The sequence below is a fragment of the Taudactylus pleione genome, unplaced genomic scaffold (genome assembly GCF_031769625.1).
Source record: "Taudactylus pleione unplaced genomic scaffold, aTauple2 ptg000012l, whole genome shotgun sequence".
Lineage (NCBI taxonomy): Eukaryota > Metazoa > Chordata > Amphibia > Anura > Myobatrachidae > Taudactylus > Taudactylus pleione.
Window position 1 is genome coordinate 1,027,300 of NW_028284415.1, and position 6,413 is coordinate 1,033,712.

Here is a 6,413-nt window from a genome sequence, read left to right on the forward strand (position 1 = left end):
AGCAGCTTTACCGTTCTATACACAGTAGCAGGTGTACATGTTGTCTTTGTTGTATAGAGGTGCGTGAGAGTAGCCGACATATAAACTCTCATAGGCTTGGAAGTTGCCTTACTAAATCTTATCCGGGTGTGGAAGTTGCCTGTTTCAAATCTTATCCAGGTGTGGAAGTTGCCTTACTAAATCTTATCCAGGTGTGTGGGCGCTGCCGACTTAAACCGTCCGCAGGTAAGTGAAAGTATCTTGATTGTCTTTCAGCGGTTTAAATTTTTATTGGAAAGCGTAGGAGTTGTCTCAGAATGGGAGCCATGCAAACAGTAGAAATGTTAGGCAATGATGTGCTGCTAATGGAGGCGCGGATCAGATCGGCCCGTCGTATCATGCATACCAAGTACGGTACTTATGCAATAAGGTATTGTGATTTATGGTTTAATATGACGAGGAAGAGTGCTAGACCGTTTCCCAGAATTGGTAGTTTTGATAAAAATGTGTTAGACAATGTCCGGGATCACATCAGTTTGATGCGCTCCCGAGAGAAAAAGGTTAAATATTTTGAATGTTTAAAACTGTGGCAGCATGAGGGGGAAATGTGGCTGAAGGAGGTACCCGCGACGCAAGCAGGCGTCGCGGGCACAGTCTCGGGCAATGCGCCGGTGACGCTAAATAGCGCCGCGGACGCAACGCTTGATAGCGCGCACGCACTGCAAGGTAGCGTCGTAGAAGGAAGTACAGATGGTTCACGCGCACCACCACCACCCTATGCGGATGGGGGTGTAGGTGCAGTCAATGAAAAAAATACCCATAAAAATGTAACAAGCAATTTGTACCCTCTTTTAAGCAACCTTAAAGAAAATGTTTATGATGTGGATGATGAGCCTATTGTAATGTCTGCCATTTCCCATGCTGTGCAAATGATAGATGCTGCATCACCACAATCACGGGTGGTGCCGCCATCTCCATCGGTAACAGCAAGGGAAGTGTTAACACACTCTGCACCCGTAGAGGAGGTTGTTAATACCATACGTAGCAGCAGCAGATTAAACCCCCAGCCAGGTAACCAGGTCAAAGGTACCAGCGCTACCGGTCTGCATCCCATTCGGACAATAACTGTTCCAAATGGAAATGCAGACGCAAACGGTATAGTGCCCACGAGGGAAGTAGTAATGCATTGTCCTTGGACAAGAGCAGAACTAAATTCCATCATAAATGATTTCCCCGATCCCAAAAAGGAATTAGCCAAATGTCAAAGATTTTTGAGAAATTTGGGTAGTTCACATGAACCCACTAATAAAGATTGGCGTGTGGTGTTAAGGGCCTGTCTGCCAAGCAATACCGACGTGACAAAATTTATCACCATATTGGATGGTGACGTCCCCTTAACAGATCAAGTAAACCAAGGTAACATTTCCCGCATAGTAACTCAATTGGGTATATATTTTCCAGTAGTAGTTAACTGGAACAAAATTTTCACCATTAAACAGAAAGAGAGTGAGACTGCAGAAGATTACTGCGATCGGGCTCTGCAGGCTATCACCCAGTACACTGGGATAGAGGATATTAAAGATAGCACTCACCACCGGGGAATGATAGTCACAGTACTTGTGGACGGTCTGAAAGAGTTTAAAAACTCGGGTACAGACCTCACAGCCTGGCTGGCGGGCACTTACAATAGATACCCTCATAGAAACCGCCATTGAACATGATAAGAACATCTCCAAAAAGAGAGAAGCCCAGAGCGAGAAACTAATGGCTGTCAGTAGACAAGCTCTGGAGGGAATGACGGTAACATCACAGCCAACAGACACGCTTGCACTTGCACACACACCCACTCTCACTAACCCCACTCAACAACAAACGCAACTCTATCCCACTAACCCGATACAACCACAGGTCCCAGGCTATCCACCAACTTCTTATCCCCCACAATACCCTTACCCTCACAACACCACATGTCTTCACCCGAAACACGAACATGCTTTAACTGTAAACAAACAGGACACTTAAGTAGAAACTGCACAGTAAAAGGAGTAGGGATCCCACATCAGGGAAAACCTAGATATCCCCATAAAGGATATGCACAAAGGCCAGCAAATGTTCAACAGGCACCAGCTCCAATTGTAGCCGTAAATGCTTTATTGGAGAACGGTAGCCAACGCTAGGGGTCAGGTCATACCTGTAGTCTACAGATAGTCAGGTTAACGGGAAGTACTAGGGAAGAACCGGTCATGATGGTTGATGTAGCTGGTACTGAATATCCTTTTCTTGTAGACACAGGGGCAACCAGGTCAATGATGAAATCTCCCGTTAATTTACAGGTGACCAACGAGACAGTACCAGCAATGGGTGTAACAGGTAAAGTGGAACGTTATCCTTTAACAATGTCCACAGAGGTTACTATTGGGCCGTTGCATACCAGACATTCTTTCCTTCTGGCTGCTGAGGCTCCTACTAACCTACTGGGCAGAGACTTGTTATGTAAGATGGGATGTGTTATATATTGCACCCCTGATGGTGTATATTTTGATATCCCAGAGAGAATGGTATACGAGGTGCGGGATATGTTAGACACTCCTCAAAGGATAATGTATCACTCTACAGTTTTAAATGAAACTCCATCACAAGTAGACAAAATGTTGTCCCTAATTCCAGATTCCCTTTGGACTAAGGATGGACAGGACACTGGATTAATGGCAAATGTAAGCCCTGTAATGGTAAACTTAAAAAATGGTAGGCAAGCTCCAAAAATTCCCCAGTACCCACTAAAACAGGAGGTAGAATTAGGAGTTTTTCCAATAATTGAGCGATTGTTACAAAAAGGAATTTTAGTTCGTACAGCTAGTGTAGCCAACAGTCCCATCTTTCCAGTGAAGAAGAGTGGTGGGAGGGGCTATAGGCTGGTACAAGACCTTAGAGGTGTTAATAAGGTAGTAGAGAGCCAATTCCCCGTAGTGCCAAATCCAGCTGTCATTTTGATGCAGATCCCACCAAATGCAGCCCATTTCACTGTCATTGACCTCTGTTCTGCTTTCTTCTCTGTGCCTCTCAATCCTGACTGTCAGTATCTATTCGCATTTACATACAGAGGTTTACAATACACATGGACACGATTACCCCAAGGTTTCATAGACAGCCCCAGTATCTTCTCCCAGGCATTTCACGATTGTTTACAATCTTTTCAACCTGCCAATGGATCTGTTCTAATTCAATATGTGGACGATTTATTGCTATGTTCTGACTCGTTTATGTCATGTTTGAATGATACTAAACTTTTGTTACTTCATCTCTCACAAACAGGACACAAGGTGGCTAAGGACAAACTACAGCCGTTCCAATCCAGAGTAAAATATTTGGGACACTGCCTAACCCAGGGGTTACGACACATTACAACAGATAGAATCCAAGCCATACAAAACATGACACTGCCGCAGAATCAACAGCAAATTCGTACCTTCTTAGGAATGTGTGGATATTGCCGAATGTGGATCCCAGGTTTTTCTATTTTGGCCTTACCTTTACAGGAATTAGTCTCTTCCTCAAAGCCCGATCGTGTCATACACACAGAGGAATCAGAACAGGCTTTCCTTAATCTTAAGGATAGTCTGACAAGAGCTCCTGCATTGGGAATACCTGATTATGTAAAACCTTTTGATTTGTATTGTACAGAAGCCGATGGTTGTGCTGCAGGTGTCCTTACACAAAAACATGGTGCCAGTAGGCCCGTAGCATACTACAGTGCCCAATTGGACACGGTAGCAAGATCACTCCCCACTTGTTTGAGAAGTGTAGCAGCTACCGCTCTATTGGTGAGTAAAAGTGAGGACGTAGTATTGGGCCATAATATTATTGTCTACACTCCCCATGCTGTATCTGCTCTGTTGAACTCAGCTCAAACCAGACACGTCTCCTCAGCTAGGTTCACCAAATGGGAACTAGCCCTAATCGCTCCTGCAAATATTATTGTTAAACGTTGAATCCAGTAACATACCTACCATATGTACAACATGATGTACAAAGGGTGGAAGGAGAAGAGTTGCTGGTGGGAGGTGAGTTCGGCAGACATAATGATACGCACGATTGTATGACATATCTGAATCAGACCTTTACTGCTAGACCTGACATACATGACACACCTTTAGAGAATGTGGATGTAACTTTTTATACGGATGGGAGTTGTCATAGACAAACAGACACAGGTGAGTTATGTACAGGCTATGCTGTTGTAAATGACACAGACATCATGGAAGGTAAACTTCTCGGTCCTCCTCACTCGGCCCAGGTGGCAGAGTTAGTAGCACTGACTAGAGCATGTGAACTGGCAGCAGGCAAATCTGCTAACATTTACACTGATTCGAGGTACGCGTTCGGGGTGGTGCACGATTGGTGCAGGCACACCAGTTGCACACTCCCGACACATAAAACATCTCTTAGAAGCAATCCAACTGCCCAAGGCAGTGGCAGTAATTAAATGTAAAGCCCACACATGTGAGGATGACCAGGTGTCACTGGGCAACAACAGAGCTGATGAAGCTGCAAAATGGGCAGCAGGGTTAAAAATGTTTTCTCCAACTGAAACAATTATGTCATTCCAAACCGTTGACATGCTAAAATTAATTGAGATGCACAATTTGTGTTCAATTCAGGAAAAATCCATTTGGAAGTCCAAGGGGTGTGGGCAAGAGTCCTCTGGGCTCTGGAGGGACGGACATGGTAAGCCAGTAGCCCCCAAGGCATATTACCCCAGCCTGGCTGAGGCAGCACACGGTCTGACTCACCTGGGTAAACAGCGTATGTGCAAGTTGGTTAGGGCATACTGGTGCGCACCAGGTTTTTCTTCATAAGCAGAGAAGATAGCAATGTCCTGTCTAACCTGCTTGAGAAAGAACATAGGGAAAGCGATCCCTACCGAACCGTCCCACCGACTGATGGACCTTTCCAGGTGATACAAATTGATTTCATCCAATTACCACCCTGCAGGAACCTTAAGTATGTACTAGTGTGCACAGACGTATTTTCTAACTGGGTTGAGGCCTACCCAGCGGCCACTAATACTGCTGTGTTTACTGCCAAGAAAATAGTTCAGGAATTTGTATGCAGGTACGGTATCCCTAGAATCATCGAGAGTGATAGGGGTATCCATTTCACAGGTGGTGTTTTTCAAAATATGTGTAAGCTGATGGGTATTAATAGCCGACTTTACACCCCCTACCGACCGCAAGCCAGTGCCAAGGTAGAGAGGATGAACGGGACTATTAAAAATAAGCTAAGTAAAATCATGGCAGAGACTGGACTAGGATGGCCAGAAGCATTACCCTTGGTCCTACATAGCATAAGGACCACTCCTAGACCTCCTCTGAATCTGTCCCCATTTGAAATATTGTTCGGTAGACAACCTCATTTGATTATAAGTCCACAGGAAGATCTAAAGGGTAACAACGAGGTAACTGTAAAGTATCTTATATCAATGAGTAGGCAGTTAAAGCAACAGCAGCAGAAACTGAAATTGTTGTCTAATGATATGCCTGAAACTAACTGTCATGATGTTGAACCAGGAGAATATGTAATGATCAGAAATTTACTGCGTTCAGGTTGTTTGACTGATCGGTGGGAAGGTCCATACCAGGTGCTGCTGACGAGTACTACATCTTTGAAGGTGGCCGAGAGAGATACCTGGGTCCATTCCACTCACTGCAAAAAGGTCAATCAACCAGTGGAGAAACAAGGCTGATAGTGTGGACCTGTCACTCGCGAGCTTGTTCCGGGAGGATTGAAAAGGTCGTAGTGAGATACCTGAACCGAGAGAAATTTTGCAGGACTTGTTATTAAAATGGACAGGCCTGCTGTTATCATTTTCATAGTCTCTTTTAGAATGTTCACCATCCTGGTCAGTCCAGGGATATCCAGTGTCTGTGATGGGGGACCGATTGAGGAAACGGGAGCTGATGGCAGTGCCGATGGAGTGGAGACAGGAGTGCAATGCCAATCAGGGGAGTGTCTTTCCAATCTTAGTACTGTTATTGTTAAAAGAGCTATCATTCCGGATACTCGGGGAAGGTGTGGAGGGTTATCGTCTGAGGATTCCTGTATTTGTGAGCTTTGTGGGTCCCTAGTTGATGAGAACTGTATCCAACAGTGCCAACCAAAATATAATCCGTACTGGGGAGGGTATCCTTTAGAGGATTATGATAGCATGGTAGGCAAAGTGTTAAATCAAACTGATTGCTGGGTGAATTCACATGTGCCCCATGGACAGCATAACGTAGGGTTGGTGCCATTTCCGCTGAGTACCACGGAAATTTTAGAATTGCAAAAGGAAAACATTGGATGGAAAATTCCTCTCATCCAAACCACCTCATTTCAAACTCCATCAATTCCAAGTAGATAGATCACTTTTGTGTTTGAACATAACCAACCCCAAT